The sequence below is a fragment of the Aotus nancymaae genome, unplaced genomic scaffold (assembly GCF_030222135.1).
Source record: "Aotus nancymaae isolate 86718 unplaced genomic scaffold, 86718_ANA_hifiasm-v0.15.2.pri h1tg000062l, whole genome shotgun sequence".
Classification (NCBI taxonomy): domain Eukaryota; kingdom Metazoa; phylum Chordata; class Mammalia; order Primates; family Aotidae; genus Aotus; species Aotus nancymaae.
This window is the reverse complement of record NW_026988476.1, coordinates 28,611,545-28,632,575: the sequence shown is the minus strand read 5'-3', so window position 1 is coordinate 28,632,575 and position 21,031 is coordinate 28,611,545.

Sequence of the window (21,031 nt, the reverse complement as noted above, 5' to 3'; positions counted from 1 at the left end):
CTCAGTATGTAATTATGTGTTTAACATCCGTCTCTCCTACATGAAAGTAAGCATTGTCTTCCTCTCTGCTCCTACTCCCTGCCCTAGCACAATACCTCACACATGGGAGGCACACAGATTTCGTTGAAGATATGAAATAAATGAACTAATGAGTACACAGAAAGTATTCAGAGCCAATTACTAACACAAAGAAAGCCACTGAACCAACTCTGCACCTGGGGAGCAAACAGAGGAAGGGAAGATGGAACAGCTTTGACTTCCTCCACAGCAATATTGCCTTCCTTGTGGACAAAATCTTCATGCAGTAGCAGCCTTTGGGTGCCTGATTGCTAGAGCGTTGCATGATATTTGCTCAGGTATTATTTTCTAATCCTTTCTTAAGCCAAGTCTGGTAAAGGCTACGATAATTTCTGATAAAGAAGAGTACTAGCGTGGAGTTAAGCACAAGGCAGGTAGCTAATTGCTTAATTGAGTCCCAAGATTACTGAGGTGTAACACCAGTGCCTTCTGGTCTCCAAAAAAGTTGTAAGTGCCTTGAGGGCAGGAACAGCATGTTATAATCTGCACCTTGCCTGACAGACACATGAAGGACCAATAAATGCAAATGCAATAAATGGTCACTGAATTGAGATGTAGCATGTGTCAGGTATGCCTGGTGCTGGGAATGAACAGTTCATTTCACCAGCATCACTTTTTTTTTTTGCTTTTTGAGACAGGATTTCACTTTGTTACCCAGGTTGGAGTGCAGGGGCGCAATCTCAGCCCACTGCAGCTTCAAACTTCTGCCACCACAGGCACATGCCACCATACCTAGCTAATTTTTTTGTATTTTTTGTAGAGATGGGGTTTTGCCACGTTGCTTAGGCTGGTCTCGAATTCCTGAGCTCAAGCAATCCTCCTGCCTCGGCCTCTCAAAGTGCTGGGACTACAGGCAACTAGCTCCACTCTTGACTTCTCACTTCTTCTCCTACAATCTCCCATGACATCACCACTTTACAGAAAAGAAAGTGCCAGATACATATGTTTGGCATGAGTGACTTGCTTAAAAGTCCAGAGATAGTCTCAAAAGAGATCACAACTGGCCCTCTCGAATTAAGGAAACTAAAGAGAGAGCAGTGGGGCTCATGCCCACTCTCTTCTAAGTGATGGAAAAAACTACTTTATCTCAGTTGTTCAAAGCATACCTAGTGATTCTTTTTCCCCAGCACAGTACAGAATCACATAATTCAGGCCAGTCTCATTGTCCCTAAATCCTAAAACCTCAGCTTTCTCTTTGATCTAATGATTTCATGGAAAAGAGCATTAGGGCTGAAAATTTATAAGCCTCTCCTTGTACCTTATTCTGATTCTGCTTCACTGCTTAGCCCCAAATCATAAAGTGGAGCACTATTTCAATCTGGGTATCACCACCACACCTGCTTATCATGGAGCGCTTAAACCACTTGGTCAAGTAGGAATATGTTCATTGTGATGTCTTTTTCAGGAATCTGCACCAGGTGTCTCCAACCAGCTCCCCACAAATGTTAGCTGAAGAATTTTAAGGCCAGAAGAAACCTTTCCAAGAAAAGCCTGTTTTTAAATCAAATTTTAAATAAGTATCTGCAATTACAGCCACATTATAAAGGATTTTATTTCTTCGCCTCTCTCGTGTATGTTTTAGTTTTTAAAATATCAAAAATAAACTCATCCAATGCTTTGCATCCAGGTATTCAAATCACTTGGTACAGGATAAAAATGTCTAATTGTTTGTTATGTTTTTCAGAAACAATTTTACAAATAGAGAATCTTTTATGAAAGTCCAAATTATATACTCTATAAACAAGAAAAAAATCTATAGAGTTTGAGGTGCAAATAACACACCAGTAATTTCTAAAGAATGAGGCTAAAACACCTACGTGGAAGTAATTATAGAACTTCGAATCTATCCAAGATTCTAACATACTTCCTGCTCTGCATCCTGGAATTGCTCAGGCCCTTCAGGTGTCTGAAGAATAAGTTCAATCCAGCAAAGCTCCATCACAAGACACAGACTGAAGCTGAGAGGTTCTGGTGGGACATTACTGATGAATTTTATTTCCCAAGTGCAGAAAAGCTAGGCAATGTTTCTAGTTCCCATAGGAACCATAGAGGCTAAGGTAGTAGCAACTCTTCAGGGCTAGACTGTCCACTCCCCAAATTAAAGTTCAATAAGGAGCCTTCCTGCCGAACTAGCCAGTATACTTTCCATTCAGGCTTTTTCTTTCTTAACTCAACTACATCCACCAAGAGCCAAGCCCTCCCAGATGAATCTGATACAGAGGACTCCTATGTCAGTTCTCACAGATATGGAAAAATAGAAATTCAGACTGTGGTCAACTAGAAAGATACTGGCTAGAGGGAGAGGAAGTATCACTGAATCAGGAAAACGATCCAAAAAATTGGGTCAAAAGCAATATTTTGCAGCTAAGATCTCAGTTCAAGCTACTACCATGAATGCCAAAGAGAACTCCATTATGGTCGCTCTTTGAGGCATGGTGATCCCTTCCTCTCCCACCAGACTCCCTCTTCAAAAGACCTGAAGCCCAGATGTTCCCCTTTTAGTGATCGGTTCACATGGATAGTCACTTCCAAGTGAGCAAGCTGACCCCAGGAAGGCTAGTTGAGAACTGGCTTCAGTATCTCAACCATCCCTCTTCCCCAGCTACTCATTAACACATGCAACTAAGGAAAGCCATGAAAGCAACTGTTTTAAAGAAGAAAAATGTGCTTCAAAATAATTTTTTGGCCTCACCTGCATTTTGTGAAGCAACTGGCAACTTCTTCTTCCTAAAGGAAGGAGAAGGAGTGGGAACACAGAAATGAAATCTCTGACTGGGAACCCTCTGGTAGAGCAGCCCACCACACCACAGAGCCTCTGTTCCCCTTACTGGGCCTTGTTGACAGGGTGCTACCCACTGAACATGCCAGTTCTCAATTGTTCATGACTATTTTGCTGAACAATGAGATTCAGACTCCTGAGCAATCTTTGAAATGGCTTTGTGGCCCATATCACTGGCGCTGTTCTTCACATGACATGCTTTGGCAATTTAATGTAGCTCACATCTCAAAAAGGAGAATGAATCACAGTTCCATACTGTGCTTTATTTCTGTAATTGAGAGGAAAGATCTTCCAGTACAGCACCTTAGCTGTTCTTTTCTCAGGCAGTGAGCTCCTTTATTAAAAGAGACCTCTTTGCCCTCTTGGTCCTGGGTTGTTTTGTTTTTTTTTCCCCCCCCTCTGGAGCTACTGGGCAGATGCTGTTAGTATACAAAACTTGAAGAAGTTGGAGAGTGTTATACCTGCCTTTCTTAATTATTTTTTGTGTTTGGGACTTCAGAATAAATCACAACTTGAATGGTCATATTTGAATCAGAATTCTTCTTCCTGTTGGCAATTTTTCATGTCCCAAAGTTTAAAAGAGAAAATCAAAGGCATACATATCTTTTTAAAACAGCACTCACTATCTCCTCCTAACTTTATTTTCTTTCCTCTGTCCTTAAGGAGAGGGTTAAGACTGTGAATTTCCTTTGGGTCACCTCCTTGATGATATGAACTCTGCCTTCAAGCCACTTTCCCAGGATGGAATTCACCCTCCATTTCTCTCTTCAATTACTTTTCATACAGAATCAAAAATTCCTTATGTTAGCCTTTTTTCTCTAGAATGACCATGTAGTGCCCCAGGATTTTTCCATTCTGTGCAAGAGAAACTTAGTTGAAAACAACAATATCAAAACATTTTATACCAGTGATGGGTGATTCTTGAAGTAATTGGCAATTGCTTATAAAATTCAATTAACCATTCAGTTTAACTTATGTGATCTCCCTAAAAATTGTAAACTAAAAGGGAGCAACTTAATGTCTAGCAACTTTCAACTGCAGAGCAACTGTAATCCAATTATTTTGAAATAATCATCAAGAGAACACACCTATAAGAAAGTATATATAATTGGAGAAAAATCAGTCAATTTTTGCCTTATCTAAAAAGTGAAAACAGATATATGATTAATGATGGAAAAGAAGATGAGTCCAATAATTTCTAATCCTTTCTAGATCAAGCTAGCAACACACAAATAAGTCAATAATGAAATCAACATGGTTGTTTGCCATCAGGACGTGCATTGGCAGAAGGTGAAGCTCTTCAGTCATTTATTGAGCAAGTCAAGTCATATCCTCTTGGATGAGTTATCTAATACATTCCAGTGTATTTGGGACAGTGGTTAGGAATGTGGACACTGGAGTTCGACTGCCTGGGTTCAAAGCTCTACTCCTTTACTCTGGTATGTGCCAGATGAACTCTGCTCTCTGCCCTGGTGCTAGACTGCATGGATGGCATCAGTGGTCTTCAGGACACTTGAAGTTCTGTCAAAGTCTGCCACTGAAGGGGCCCGTCAGGAGTGCAGAAGGAGAGCAGAGAAAGGGGTTAGGATGCTTATCCCCTTGACTCCTTCCCTGCAAGATTGCCATAGACTGGCAACGTACCTGCTCAGAAATCACTGCTGTGTGCAATGTGCAATTGGCTTCACACAGTTCTCTCTCCTTCTGGGTTCTGCTGATGGCTCCTTCCCCTCATCCATTCAGGCCTAGGGGTAGTAACAGCTTGCCTGCTCCTGACTCCGTCACTGCCTCCTCTACACCCACATTTGTAGCCAGCCCACTTTGTAAATAAACCTCCCAATTTATCTACTTTATGTGTCATCTCTGTTCTGTTTGGATCCTGATGGCAAACAGTATGACTCTGGATAAATGACTTAGCTTCTCTGTGCCTGCACGTGTAAAATAGAGATAATAATAATAGTAATTTACCTCCTAGATGTGAGAATTAAATGACTTATTCACATGTGCGAAATACTGAGAACAGTGCCAGGCATGTAATAAGCATAATTATTTTATTTTTATTTTTATTTTTATCACCATCACCACCACTGTCATCATTATCACTAGGCAGCATGAGTGAACAAAAACGACTAAGACACAGCCACTGTCCTCTAGGAGCTAAGTTTGATTTCAAGTATACTGAGTTGTTGGTGGCGGTAGAGAGCTATTTTTTAAATTTAGGACCCAGAGAAATCTGACAAGCACTACAGAGAGCAGCTTATGGGTAATCCAGGAGTGGTTTAATAACACTGGGCAGTTAAGATACACGGTCATTACCAGCAGTCCTGAAGGATTTTTACAGTCAGTTGCCTGCTCTGCTTTTTCTCAACACCCTTCTGATGAATCTTATCCTAGATTAATAGATATTTTAGAGCTAAAAAAAGGACTCTAACTGGAAATAAAACCCCTAATGCAGCACTTTATTTAGAAAAGAAAACTGATTTAACCAAAATAAACTTTTAGGCTATTTAGATGTGGACCTTGCATAAGAAAAGTAAGCGAGAAAAAAAAAAAGTGAGGGCTTTTAGTCTGGCTCAAGGGACTCTCCCCCCAACCATCTGGAGAGATTTATTTCTAACCAAAGTTTCCAGGGTCTAAGAAAGAATATTATTGTATTCTCTCCCTAGAGAAGGGAAATGGATCTTAATAAAATAAAAAAAAAAGAAAGAAAAGAAAAGAAAGAAGAAAGAAAAGAAAGAAATGAAAGGGAAAATGGAAGTCCCCCATCCATCCTGCAGACTGATTTATAGTACCCAGTAGGTTCAGGGGTATATTAGTTGCTATGTGTCCAAAGCATTTGACCAGGATTTATATACAACTCCAAGACTGTTAGTAAATGGGGCGGGGGTGAGAGGGAACACCTCAAAAGAAGAGGAAAACTTAAGGAGATTATGTGTGTCCGAGTCAAATTATGACAGTCCCATTTCCTTGAAGAAATGAAAAGCTAAATCCATCCTTTCAAAAATTGAAATCTTTAAGGAAAAGAAACTAGGTTCCAGCCCTAAATATTTTATTTCATCTCTCTAAGCCTCTATTTCCTGTAAAATGAGAGGGTTGAACCAGATGGTCCCTGTGGTTCCTTCTAGGTCTTTATTTCTAGAATTCAGTGAATTTTAAATTGGATATTACAGATATCAAAGAGCCCCTTCCCAGCCTCAGATTCTATTACAAAAAAGAAAAAAAAAAAAAAAAAGCAGATGAAGACTACACGTTACTTGTGAAAGGATCAAAGTTGCTTTTTGGTTTCTTTCTTTCTTTTTAAATATCTCTGAGTATATGTCTGACCCTTGAGTCTAAAAATTCATTTCAAACTCATCTAGTTGACTCAAACTCCTCTTGAACAACTTTAGTTAAGAGAAATTGATGATGAGTAGCATGCAAAAGTCCCCTTTATTAATATGTCCTATTAGGAAACCCACTTGAAAGACTGAATTGAAGTTAGAAGGATGAAAAGACATTTCAAGCAATGTTAGAAAACAAGCCATTGACTGAAAGACAATGCTTGCATCACAGATAACAAAATGCCAGTAGCTGGGACTTATGAAAAACTACAAATCAACAAGAGAACAACAATCCAACAGAAAAATGAGCAAAAGATTATGAACAGCTTACAGGAGAGAAATGGCCACAAAGGGTGAAAAGATGCTCAGCTTCACCGATAATTAAGGAAATGCAGATAGAAACAACAAATCCCATTTCACTCCTATCACTTTGGCAAAAATTTAAATGATTAACCAAGGGTTAATGAAACTATGTAGACATAGGGACTCTCACATATCACTGGTAGGAGTATAAATTAAAACAAACATTTTGGAAACAAGATCTAATGAAATGGAAGACATACATACATACCCTAAGGTCTACTAATTATACTTCTAAGCATATAACCCAATAAAACTCTAACAAAATAGTTCAGGAAGATAGCTTACAAGAACATGTTTATAATGGCAAAAATTGGGTGCAATTGAAATGTTTATCAAGTGATGAAAAAAATACTTTTGTTATAATCCTACAATGGCATGTTATACAGCAGCTAAAATGAATGAGCTTTTGAGCCACACATACTGACATAAATTTGTTTAAAAAGTCTAGTTACATGTACTTATAATATTTCATTTACCTACAGTTATAAAATATGCAAAAAATCTACTATATTATTTATGGATACATAGACATGTAGTCAATATATGAAGTCATGGATGGGAATACATACAGGGTTAATAGGTCCCACATCAGGACAGTAGAAACATTTGCTGAGGGAAACAAGAAAAAATTTGAATAAGAAGAAGTCATAGGTTATAGAGGATTTTTGTGATGTTCTGCTTGTTGAAAGAAAGAAACAAACATTCATTTTGGGGTAGAGTAGGGAAAGTACAAGATAAGCCTGGAACTTTTGTGGTACCAGGGAGTAAGGAAGTACTCAAAAAAAATTAAAGGCCAGGTGTGGTGGCTCATGCCTGTAATCCCAGCACTTTGGGAATCTGAGGTGGGGCATCACTTGAGGTCAGGAGTTTGAGACCAGCCTGGCCAACATGGTGAAACCCCGTCTCTACCAAAAATGCAAAAATTAGCCAGGTGTGTTGGCAAGTGCCTGTAATCTCAGCTACCCTTGAGGCTGAGGCAGGACAATTGCTTGAATCTGGGAGGCGGAAGAGGTTGCAGTGAGCCGAGATCATACCACACTGCACTCCAACCTGGGTGACACAGACAGACTCTGTCTCAAAAAAAAAAAAAAAATCAGAGCATCTAGAAAGCACACAGGAGTCATCGTGAAGAAACCCAATCTGGAACACCTTAAATAACAAAATAATGATAGCAATGGATTATAGTTTATAGAATAAAGCAAATTCCATTAGTCCATATAGATATAAATAAATAATTGGATAAATAAATACATCAGAGAGAAGGCATAATGGAAATAGAAAAATCGCCTTTTGGCAAACACCAAAGTAAAACTTGTTGCAGGCAAGAATGGACGTTAAAAGTAGTAGATAAAGTTATAATAAAAAACAGTATACTTTCTGAATGAGAAACTATTAATACTAACTACAAAGAGGAAAAGAATAACTTTATGCTGGAGAAAACTCAGCCAAGTGATCAAAGTAAACATCACTTCATAATGAAGCATGTTGACACTGAGTATTTCCTGCATATGATATACCAGAAAAGGCACAAAATCATTTCTCTGGTATCCTTGCTAAAAATGTGTAATTTGAATTTAAACATGAGAAGATACTAGACAAATCCAAATTGAGAGACATTCCATAAAATCACTAGCCAGTCCTTTTCAAAAATGTCCCGTCATAAAAGACAAAAGAAGACTTGAAGAACTGTCCCAGGTGCAAGGTAGGATCTTGGCCCAGAAAAAAGACATTAGTGGGAAAATTAGTGACACATAAGTAAGGTCTGCAGGTTAATTAAGAATATTGTATCAACATTAATGTCCTCGTTTTGATCATTGTGCTGTGGTTACATAAGGTGTTAATATTTGAGAAAATGGGTGAAGGACATATGCCGACTGTGTATTATTTTTGCCAAGTTTTCAAAATCTGAAATTATGTCAAAATAAAATGTTTTATAAATACCTGAAGCAAACATGACCAAATGGCTAAGTGTTGATGATAATGAAGTATTTGTTATCTCATCTATACTTCTCTGTATGTTTAAAAGATTTCACAGTAAGATTTTAAAAAATAGAGAACGTATAAATTTAAAAATAGAGAATAAGAAATTAGTCTACGGAGATACTGTTATCATACAGCAGTTCTTAATGAACTGAAGTGAGGGTCCAGGCTTTATATCTGCTGGGCAGGAGCCTTGAAGGAAGACTAGAAATACAAACGCTAGCATATTGAACAGTACTGGTCATCTGATTCTTTCTAAGCAAATTGCTTGAGGTTGATTTCCTGTTCTCCTGCCTGGCTTTCTCTTGTGGTTCATGTTAATTTCACTGAGATTGCTATTACTCTATTAGTTTTCCTGATTTGCTGTTCACCCAGTTCTTCAGCCTAGAGACCTGGGGTTCAGTTTATTTTGCAATGTAGAAGTAATTGTCAATTTACAGGAAAAGTTGTCTGAACAGAAATAGGGATATTAACTGTACAGACCAGCTTTGAGGGGAAGATGGTAAGTTCGACTGAAATATTAAGCTTGAACGGCTCCCTCATGACCTTCATGTAGCGGTACACTGCCAGCGATTGGTAAAGCAGGCCTCAAAATTGGGACTACATTTGGGATATGACATGGGTATTTGGTGATTATCCACAAAAGATGTGAGACTTGATGAGGTCATCAAGATTTGGAGACAGAACTTTGAAGAACATCTGAATTAGAGGAGCAAGAAAAAGAGAAACCAGCCTTGACTGGGAAGGTGGGAATAAAAACAGAATTACACTTTATTACTAATAGTGTTAAAAGTTGTAAGAAATTCAAGAAAGATGAGAGCTGAGTAAACATCAGTAGATTGATGCAGAAAGCGACCTTCAATGCATCAGATTCAGCTACAGGTAGTATGGGGAAGGGAGACAGGACTGCAAGAAGCTAAGGGCAAAATGAATGAGAAGGGAATGGAAGGAGCAGGTATCTGGTGGTATGGAGGAGAGAGACAGGATGAGTGGTAGCCTTAAAGAAATAGCTGCACTAAGGGAAGGATTTTAGAAAAAGAAAAATGGGCACACACATAGGAGAGAAGGAGCCAACTGAAAAGAAAAAATATACCCTAAAAAGATCACGCCTGTAATCCCAGCACTTTGGGAGGCCAAGGCAGGTGGATCACAAGGTCAGGAAATGGAGACTATCCTGGCCAACATGGTGAAACCTCATCTCTACTAAAAGAAATACAAAAAATTAGTCGGGCATAGTGGCTCACACCTGTAGTCCCAGCTACTCAGGAGGCTGAGGCAGGGGAATTGCTTGAACCCGGGCGGCAGAGGTTGCAGTGAGCCAAGATTGAGCCACTGACCTCCAGCGGGACATCTGAGCAAGACTCCACCTTAAAAAAAAAAAAAGATGGACCAGCAGCCAGGTGCCAGGGCTCACATCTGTAATCTCAGCACTTTTTGAGGCCTAGGCAGGCAGACTGCTTGAGCTCAGGAATTTAAGACCAACCTGGGCAACATGGTGAAGCCCTAGTCTTTACAAAAAATACAAAAATTAGCCAGGTGTGGTGATGCATGATGTTCACTGTAGTCCCAGCTACTTGGGAGGCTGAAGTGGAAGGATGGCTTAATCCCAGGAGGCAGGGATTACATTGAGTTGAGATCATGCCACTGCACTCCAGCCTGGGCAAAAAAGTCAGATCCTGTCTCAAAAACAAAGGTACAATGGAGCAACTTCAGGGAGGAGATTAAAAAAAAAAGAATCAAAGCATAGGTGGAAATGTATACCAGGATGAAGAAGTGAGCCTACTATCTTCAGTGCAGGTGTGAAAGGCTAAAAGCGAAGATTTTGGAAGCAGAGAACCTTGGACCAGAGCCTCCAAGAAGTCAGAATCAAATTCAGATGCTGAATAACGAGTACTAAGGGAGAGGTTGAAGAAGAGTAGGGAGGTTTGGAGGGGAATTGTGGTTTTAAATAGCATAAATATAAATACACTGCTGTCCTATTTTCTCAGTTGATTGTTGAGTGGCCCCAGAGTGGAAAAGAATCTTTCCAAGAGCATTCAATAAAGTTATTTTGCATTTGTTTTGTAACATTATTCCAGTAACCCTGTGACATAACTGGAATGGATATTATTAGCCCACTTTTATAATGAGGAAATCAAGTCTCCATAGTTAGATGCCTACCAAGATCATACATCAATAAAGTCAAGATTTGAACTCCGCTAGTTTCACTATACATTGTTAACTCTATGCACCTTTGGGGAAGGTGCCACTTTATCTGCAGCCAAAGCATTTTTTTTTAAAAGCACTCAAGAAAAGCTGCCAATGTGTGCGCTGTCAACAGAATCTTGCCTAATAATCTTATTAGTTGAACGAGATTCTTCATTAAATTTGTTATATTGCTAGATAGGAGTTGGTAGCAGATGGTTGATATTGAAAGCAGCTCATCACAGCTAAAACTGTTGGCAAGAGACTTTAGAAAGTATGATAATAGATGACATGGCAGTCAATTTGGGGAAAGTAGTTGGCTCTAATAGGATGACCCACAGGTCAAGCTCAGGCTTAATCTTATTTAACATTTATTATGATTCTTGCACCATGCATAATAAAACGCTAGTGGAATCTGAAGATAATCATAACTGTTAGGTGATGAAAATACTAACGAGACAGGGGAAAGAAAGTAAAAGGAAATTGACATGGTTTCAAGTGAAGAGAATAGGATAGGGAATTGCATAAGGTTTAAAGTAGGAAGAGATTTTTCACTAAAAGGAAATGCAAACATACTGTAGTGGGAAAGAACGCCTATATTCTTTGAATGGGACCAAGGAGAACCTAGAAGATGATCAGGGGGAGGTAACAAGTGATAATACAGATAGTACAATAAACTATCAGCCAAAATATTTGACACAGTCTCAGTCTCAGAGGTAAAATTGCAAATGACATTTGATCATTTGCTTAACAAAAAGGGCCAGAAGGTGAGGAGAGAATGAATTTGTGTGAGTGTGCACATCTAAAATATACGCATACACTCGCACATAGAATATCTCTGAAGGGATACAGAAGAAAATAATAACTTTGGCTACCTCCTGTAAAATCAGCTGGTGGCCCACAAGCTAAATCCGGCCTACATTGTTATATTTGGCCACATATTACTGAAACTTTGAGATATCTTTAGGTGAAGTGTAAACTCTCCAGGGTATCATAATCCTCACCGTTCTCCAGTTCACCTTATATCCAGCTGATTTCACATGTTTATGTTATCTGCCTGGCTCTTGGAGGGAAATTAGTTGGCAGCATCCCATATGTACATGCACGGACACAGGCAAATATAGAAACAGATTAACATAGAAAAGGGGCCTATACAGATATATGTGGATACATTTTGAAAGGTAAGTCACAATTATCTCAGAGTAATTAGATTATGGGTGATTTTTCTTCTGTTTATCAGCATTTCTAAATGTTCTATTCTAAACAGATACTATATTTAAAGGATAAATAATAATAGATAGTTTATCTTAAATTTACATTTAAATTAAAATCATTATCAGCCTCCAGCCAATTATGTGGTGGGATAATTATCCTGATGAATTTTACTTTCTGTTACGATTTTGCAGTATTATCTGTGTCGATGCCTTTGTATCTGTCTTTATCACAAGCCAAGGCAGGTGAATGTACACTATGAGTCCATCACATACTTAACAGAAAAGCAAATCAGCCAGCATGGTGTCCCCTTTTCAATAAAGAAGAAAGATATTTAAAAGAAATGTTTTTAATATTAATAGGTAATATTTTAATGAGTAGTTTCTACATTGCAATCTAAATCATAATAGCCCACTCTCCTAATCATCCAGATCCCCTTCAGAGATAGGCAAGTTACCAGTTTCTTGTGTATTATTTCAAAGGTTGCCCATATATATAAGTAATTATGAATATATAATCTTTAGGAAAATTTTGCCCAGAGCAAGTTCATTGTTTTTATCTGGGTATTATAAAGATGAAACAGAAATTTTTTTATTTTTAATGATGTGAACAGAGAATTGCTTTCAATTTATTGTGGAACATCATGGTGTTGGCAACGACAGGAATGCATAAGCTTCATTCTAATGGTGGCCTCAGGGATATTTCCTCACACTTCTTGTTGCAACTGCAGGAAGCAATGAGACGAGCAACCTAACCAAATACTTCAACCAGGCAAACAGACCACCTTAGTGATTTTAATGGTGTTCTTCTAATCTGATAATTATTATCCCATTCCTTTCCTGTTGCTGACAAGAAGCCTATAGAGAGTGGCTAGTTTTAAAAGTGAAATGGGCTTGACTGTGAAATATGCAGCCTTATGATTTTAGCGACAATTTATCTTAGTCAGCACTAAGCGAATTCAAATCCAATCCATCATATTTCTACCTCCAAATCTCCTAAACAATCCTGAAAAGACACAATTGTGTCTGCTTCTCCTAAATCATTTATCATTTTAAAAAGATAAAGTGGTTCCCTGAATAATTAAAAATCAAGAGTTCCCCACTGTGAATGTCTAGATTCTAAGCTGGGTGCTGTGTTGAGGGGGTTGGCAGGGGCTGAGATGTGTGTGTGGACGGCGGCCCAGGTGAGATCAACATCCCTTCTTTAATGGCCCATGCAAATACCACACTCAAGGGAGTAGAAGAAAGACTCTCCACCTTATCATCAGGATGTTACCACATGACTGGTGACCTCTGTAACCTGGTTCTGACCCAGAGAGAAGGAGCTGTTTAGGAAGCGCACACAAGCTCTCTTCTCTCTCCTTCCTCCTCACTCCTGCCATCTCCCTGGTGTGAATGAAGCATGCTGAAAGGTGAGGCTGTCACACAGATCTCTCCAACAGCCTGCCAGAATGCAGAAATGTGACGGGAAAGGTCATGACTCCCAAACAGAAGGCTCCCTCGTGATTTCCAGCTGTCACTATTTAGGGTAGTAGGGCTTTCTTCTGCTTATTCCAAAGCCTGGGGATTGAGACTTTCCCAGGCTTCTCTTCTGGCAAACCCTTCCTCCACTGCTCCATATCAGGAGCTCCTGCTGTCAGCTACTTAGAATGTTGAGGCCACACTGTGCTCAGAACCCACCCTAGGAGGCCAGGCAGCAGGGGTCAATCTAATTGCTGAGCATTCTCAGAAGCTTCATTAATTCATGTTGCTTTTATCCCTGGGCTGGCTGGCTCATTCCTCATCTACCCACAAGTGGCCTGGAGGACACTGCCCCTACCTTTAGCAACAAATCCTTGGCTTTCCTGAAGCCGCCTGACCCCATCATCTCAACACCTCTTTAAAAAGATGCTCTCTCCACTGCTGTTCTCACTCTCAAAGCCTGGTCCTCTATCTTTGGCAAATTCAAAAACAGACCTCAGGAAGAGATTAAAGTTAAGCATCATCCACTTCAGGATTTTGCCAATCATCTTTACCCACACACCCACCCCTATTCCTACTCCACCCTATGTCCTCAAGGCTCAAAGTCCCCAGAACTGACAAGGAACATGAACATTGCAGATGTGGTTCAGTGGTAGGACTTGGGAGGACTTGGGCAATGTATATATCCAGACAACTTTATTGAAAAGTGATGTCTTTTCAATGGCCAGGTGACAGCTATCTCATTTTCCCTGTTAAGAGAAAGACCAAAAAAGGGTCCATTTCTATTTGGTGTAAAAATCTCTGCAGAGTAGATTAATCTTCTTAGAGACTTCTACTTTTAACCAAGTCAGGGAATAAATATCATCTAAACTGTAAAGTGGTGAGTCAGCTTTGTCCAAGTCAACCTGCATGCTTTTCCCTCACTGAATGTGGAAGAGCCACATGAGGATTTGTAACTCTATCCCATTGCTTCACATACAACAGGTGTCACTATCCAAAGACCTTTACTCTTAGATTTGGGAAGGCATCTAACTGAAAGCAGACTAACACATAAAGGAGAGGGAGAGTGCTGCCCTGCACCCAAGGGTTGCAGGGCTGGATAAACAGAAAGCCTGGCACTCAGCTTTTGCCTTGGGCTACTGGCTAAAACAACATTGTCCAGCTAAGGAATGTTATCATAAGAAAAACAGGAGAAACATAATGGTTTTAAGACTAGCACTTGAAGGGAATGTGAAATCATGATGAAACAGCCCATCTAATGAAAGTGCTAACATTTGGAAAGGACTTCAAGGCAATCAGAGTGAAAGTTCCTAGGGTAGACACAGCCCTGGGTGCAGTCAGGTCTCCAACAGTCATCTCAGTGCTTCCTCCAAAAAACAAGGTCTAACTTGTGCTCTCTCGCCATTTTTCTGGCCTCTCACTGCCTGCCCACCCTCACAGAGACGCCACCTCTACTCCCCCTTCCCATTCCCGCCACATCCACCCTAGGCTCCTGGATGCAGAAGCCCTTCCCAGCAGCCCAGACCCCTGGAGCCTCACCTGTACACTGTCATCCAACTCAGTGGTGTGTGGCTTCAGGCAGCACACCCTCTCCAAAGATACCTCTCACCTGAGCGATGGGTACTGCAGAAGGCTAGCACATTTCTGAACTCAAATTTTTTATAATTTCACCCAAACCTAATATATAAAAATAAAACAAAACCATACTAAATATAACAATTGAGCCATAATAACTTTAGGTATGATATTTCCACCATTAGGAAATATAATGGGAAATCAGTAGTATGTGGAGGAAGGCACTAATAGGGTGACTTAAATGGACATCTATCTGGAAGCAAAAGAGTGTACAGGTGTCGAAATGTGTGTGTCATTATCAGATACAAATAGTTTCTTTTATTCAGAGATCTTATTTTTAGTGACGACTTCATTTTTTTCATAAAATAATCTGCTTATCACTAAAACTACTTCTGGCTGGTCAGAAACACCATCTCAGAGAGGGACTTGTGATTGACATTAATGCACCAGAGAGAGGCCAGCAAAATGTGAGGCTTTTATTCTAATGACTTCCTAGGCACTAAACGCCCATAGCAACTCTTCGGCTCTTTCATTATAATTTTTCTTCCATGGTATATTTAGCTAAGAAATATCTGAAGCCATTTTTACCTGATAAATACTAGACGAAACTTTTTATTGACTTTTTTCTATCATATGAAGTACGTCATTTAAGACATAAGGCAGCCAACATTTAGAGCTAGTTTTGAGGATTTCATGATAAAATGTTACTCTTTCTTCCCCCCTCACACTATGCACTGAGCAGCTTTCAATACTTGAGTCACATCTACCTAAATGAGGTAAATGTTGAGTTTAAAGCAATTAAGGAGGAGGAAGGATTAATTATTTTTCTTCTGTAATTGGTGGGTATATGTTAATTATTTTTATTTGAAAAGTCAAATCATGCAATTGAAAGCAAAATAAATAAGCACTTCAGTCTCATTTCTCTCAAATAGCTATTGGATGCCTTGAAAGCGAAAACAACATGAACATCACACTCAATAATTTTCTAAATAACTAGCAACAAATATGTTCCAAACCTGCAAATATAACATGAATGCACTTTGTCAGCTAGATACTGAAACTTGAAGTGAGTGGCCAGAAAGGTAGAAAGTTACTTAATGGGACAATGTGACGAGATTATAATCCTGAGAAAACACCAAAGAGCCTAAGAAGCCCCTTCAAACACTGCTTCACCCAAAAAAAAATTACGAGCTGCTATGACCCCGCCAAATACCTGCCCCCAAAGTTAGGAAGGAATGACAGGCCCTTCCAGGCCATCTTCCTGCCTGCAGACAGAGTAGACATCATTCCAGAGAGACACAAGTCACCTGTCTGTCAAAGTGCTTGCATGAGAAGCCTTGCTTTCTCCTGAAAGCCATGGCAATGCCACAGTCCCCACTGCCATCACGTCTTTACTTTCATCTAGCCTGACTCCCTTTTGCTGTGTACAAATACCTCTTCCCTCTTGGTTTATCCTTACTGAAAACAAAGAACAGTTGGTTACCATCTTCTTACACTAATAATCCATCATCTAATTAAAATTGTCTTATGCACCAATAGCAAACTTTTCTCCATGAATTATCTCCAGCTCTCTAGCATCTCTTCTCTGACCTAATTTTTTTTAGCTCTTTAGTCATTCTATGGCTCTCCTTTAAACAGCCTTCATGTTACCCCTCAGGATGTGAAGACCGGGCCTGGATACTGTATTTCAACTCTGCTCTGATAGTGCTGATTAGAATAAGGTTATGCCTAACAGATATGGCAGAGACACAGACAGGAACCAAGACTAGAGATGGGAAGTTCCAACAGGCTTCCAGTCTTTGTTTCTAGTTGGTTCCCGTGGTCCCAAGCCACTCCTGTCTCCCAATAATAAGTTTCCCTATTTTGCTTAAGTTGGCTCCACTGTTTTGTTGATACTTGCAAATTTTTCTCAAATACATCTATGTTTAGCAGCTGCTCCTAGGCATAGCCACAGCCACTATAAGATTGAAAAGGCTCAGGTACAAACCCACGCAGAAAGAAGGCCTTAAAAGCAAAATGCCAAAGCGTTGGTCATTTGACCATGTCCAAAGACTACGTCCTACAAGTTCTCTTTTCCACCATTGACCTACCACTACTTAAGCTTCATGACTCCTGTAGATTTCATACTAGCTAGTCCTACCTAGATAATTGGTCTATTATCTTAGATAATGACACTCAACACCCCCAACAGCACAGCTCTACTCAATCCTCAGTCTTTGCTAAGATCACAATCATCTATTCCAAAGCCATCATTTTACAGGTATAGAAATGGATGCTGAGAAAAATATAAAGTGACAGCATCAAATGTATAACCTTAAAACAAACTGTTCACTTGACTCCTGCCAATCAATCCACAACTTACCCTGGGGTCACTGAGTTCTTCAGCAATACCGACATCATGAAGCAATTTGCTATGCCAATATTTGCCAGTGTGACCTTCCCCAGAGTGTTTTGTGGTTCTCTGTTTCTCCATTTGTTTCTCAGAGTATTTTGTTTCTCTGAACACCAGCACCCTTGGACACCTAGCCCAATGTCCAATGGTTTTGACCTTAGTTCACCTAAAAAAAAAAAAAAAAAGAGAGAGAAAGAGCTACTCATACAGGAGGAATAGCTTCCAGGAAATCACCTCAAAAAGATTGTCCACTCAAAACATGAGGCATCTTTTCAATTCCCCTTTATCAAAAATAGTAAAATTGATCCTTCTTCTTATTCAGAATTTATGAATCCTAATCAAACTCCAGCTTTCCTAGTTGAAAGCCCAAGTCAAAATGTTAAAATATCTGATTTCCATACCATATGAAGGTTATATGTACAGTTATGTCCCTTTCTTAATGTCTTTTTTTCTGAAGTTCAGATCTCAGCATTCCCCCTTTGAATTCTTCTTTTTTTATCTTTAATTACTTTCCCAGGTTACTGTTTACTATGCAGCACTAATCTCTGCTATTCGGACTACCCTTGCCTTTTCCAAATTCCCATTTTAGGGTCCCTTAAGAACTTAATCAGGTTTTATTTTAATTTAGTACCCCATCAATCATTAACCCTTCTCTTAAGCATTCACTTTATATTTTAATATTTGGTCATATCAGAGGAAAGCTAACTTGACTTCCTTGGGAAATTTTGTTGTACATATTTTGTATCCTGTTCTATTTCTAGCCTCCCCTCTGTAGGTCTACACACTTTTGCTAGAACATTACACCTCATCCATTATCCAGAAAATGGAAATATAATACTAAGTGGTTTACTGCAACCCCCATTTTTTTTCATGTCATAAAAATTTATGACACTTAAAAGCCAATGATCCCTGAGGTCATTTATCCTCAAGTAAGAACAAGTTTGTTCTTGTGGAGTAAAATCTGTATCAGATATAGTTCTCACATTGTTAGATATGTACCCTTAATGCATAACATCAGGGCAGCCTGCAAGCACCCAGCATCCATTCTGCGTCCTGATGGTGCAGAGCCCATTAACAGAAGGCAGGTGGGCTCCTACCATTCAGATGGAAGGGCCAGCCTTTCAGAAACTCACTGAAGCCTCAATGTCAAATGTGGTTTCACAGAGAGATAATGATCCCTTTCAAACAATGGTAAAATAATGGAGGAAAGTTATTATGTCACTGTTTAAAAATGTCCTCAATGATCCTGCCCTAGCTGTTACCTAATCTGAGTTTTACTTCTAAAGGCTCCTGAGTGGGAAGACTTAAGCACTACACATACCCAGCTCATGAAGTAATTGCTTTCTATTTACATCAAATATCGGTAGCAGAATGTGAACAATGCTCGGGTGAAGGGGTGAGGTTACTGGGGGATGATGTAGCAGCTAAAGAAGTTTTAAAACTACATTCACTTTGATAGAGCTTTTAGTCTCTGACACCAACTGGAGGAAAGGCAAGGATCTGGCAGATGAGGGATGTTTACAGAACACCAGCTGCTGGCCTGAGGTGATTTCTCCAGAGCCATCTGCTTTTAAAGAGGCTCTCACCTGGGCTTCCTGGGGAAGCCTCAGGCTATGAGCGATACCCATCCTTGCTGATAGTCACATCTCCAGACAGCCTCCTTTGGGAGCAACCAGTTGTCCAGGTATTAGATTCAGTCTCTCAGCTTGGGGCAACTGTGCAACTAACCTTTTCTGATGACCTTTTTTCAAGCCTTCTGCTCCTACTTGGCTCCTGTGAGTTAGCAGCTCTCCTAAATTCCTGATAAATGAAGAACTGCAAACATTTCCTGTCACTAGAAATCGGTCCTTGACATCCTCCCAATAAAATATTATGCAACCATTTGAAATGATGACGCGATTAGATTTATTGACCAAAAAAAGTTTACACTAGATCGTTAAATTCAAAATGCAGGTTATAAGATAGTAATTTGACAGTATTTTTTAAATCAATGTTTAAGTGAATGTATTTATAAAAGGCACTAAAAGGTCTGGAAGGGCTTATGTCAAAATATTAACAGAGGTAATCTCTGGAGAGTGGGATTACAGATTATATTTTCTTTATGTTTACCTTTATTTTCTAATTATTTAGTGAATGTATACTCTATGTATAATTTTTAAACTAGTAACTTAAGAGAAAGAAATTCAGCCTGTAAATATGTGAACCAAATTTTCACTCCTCCCTTTTTGACATTACGGGTTTTTGAGACAGCAGTTATAGCACAGGGGCACTATAGTTTCCCAACTCTAAGGGAAACCTCCATTGCCCACAAGAGTTCCCTGAGTGCTCTGTGCCCTGCAAGGGAATAAAAGAGCCTTATAAAGAAAACTACAGCCTTGGTGAACCACTGATTAAACATAGCAGAACCCCAGGATGCTTGTAGGGGGAAATCTAAGTAACATGGCTTTAAAGCCATGTCTTTAAAAAGTGGTAAAGTCTTTTTAAATAAAATAAATTGATTTTAAAACTATTACTACGATATTTTCTTGATGATCAAAAGCAGATTGAATTTTATTCTTAATCACTGTGGATTTTTTTTGTATTTTTACCACCTCTACCTAATATAAAACATCTGTTACTCTTGGACTGGACCCCAATTCTCCCCACTGCTCTCCATGTATCTGGATCACCCCCTCAACTATGATGCTGCCCTTCACTATATTCCTGCAGTTAGTCAACTAATATTTTGTAAGGATCTTCTCTCTCTCTGCTTCCCATCACCTGTACTACCTGTTTGATTTCCATAATATACAGTTTTATATGGTTACTTAAAATTTAATGTGTGTATAATTTCACCTCCTAAGATTTAAGCTCATTATCAAGAGATGCTGCAAGTTGTTCCCAAAATACATTCTTCCCTTCGTCCAGAGAAACAGAACTCCTGATTTTACTTGGGACATATGGCCACCCATAATAAAGTTCACATTTCTAAACCTTGCTGCAGCTAGATGTGACAATGTGACTAAGTTCTGGCCAATGAGACATAAGTAAAAGAGTTGTATGCAAACTCCAGGAAATGCTGTGAAAAACAAGAAGTATGCTCTTCTTTCCTTCTTTTCCTTGGAAATATTGGTGTAATGGCTGGAGCTCAAGCAATTAGCTGAGACCCTGTAGTGAAAATCATATGCCAAGAAATCCAGAGCAATAAGACAGGAGGAAACTGGGCCCTGGTGATATTAGGAACCTTCCCTAACTGTCAGGACTGCTTTTTTCTAGATTTATTTCACACGAAAAACAAACTTACATCCGGTTTAAGCCATTGTAATTTGGGGGTTTCTGCCACCCACAGTAGAACTAATCCTAACTGGTAAAAACAGTGCATGACTGTATTTTCATTCATTCTCAAACGATTTCCTGAATGCTCACTGCATGCCAAGCACTGTCTGGCTCTGGAAATTCAGCACTGAACAAAGCAGAGTACCTCCCATCATGAAGCTTTGTTCTAGTGCAGCATCCACACAGCTCCTAACACAGTGCTACACAACAGGTAGGGGCTGAAATATTGAATGATTGAGTCCACAATGAGCCCTACTGTTTATCCTTTAGTATTAAACTGATTTTGGTTATAAATCTGAAAATTGGCCGGGCGCAGTGGCTCACACCTGTAATCCCAGCACTTTGGGAGGCCAAGGCAGGCGGATCATGAGGTCAG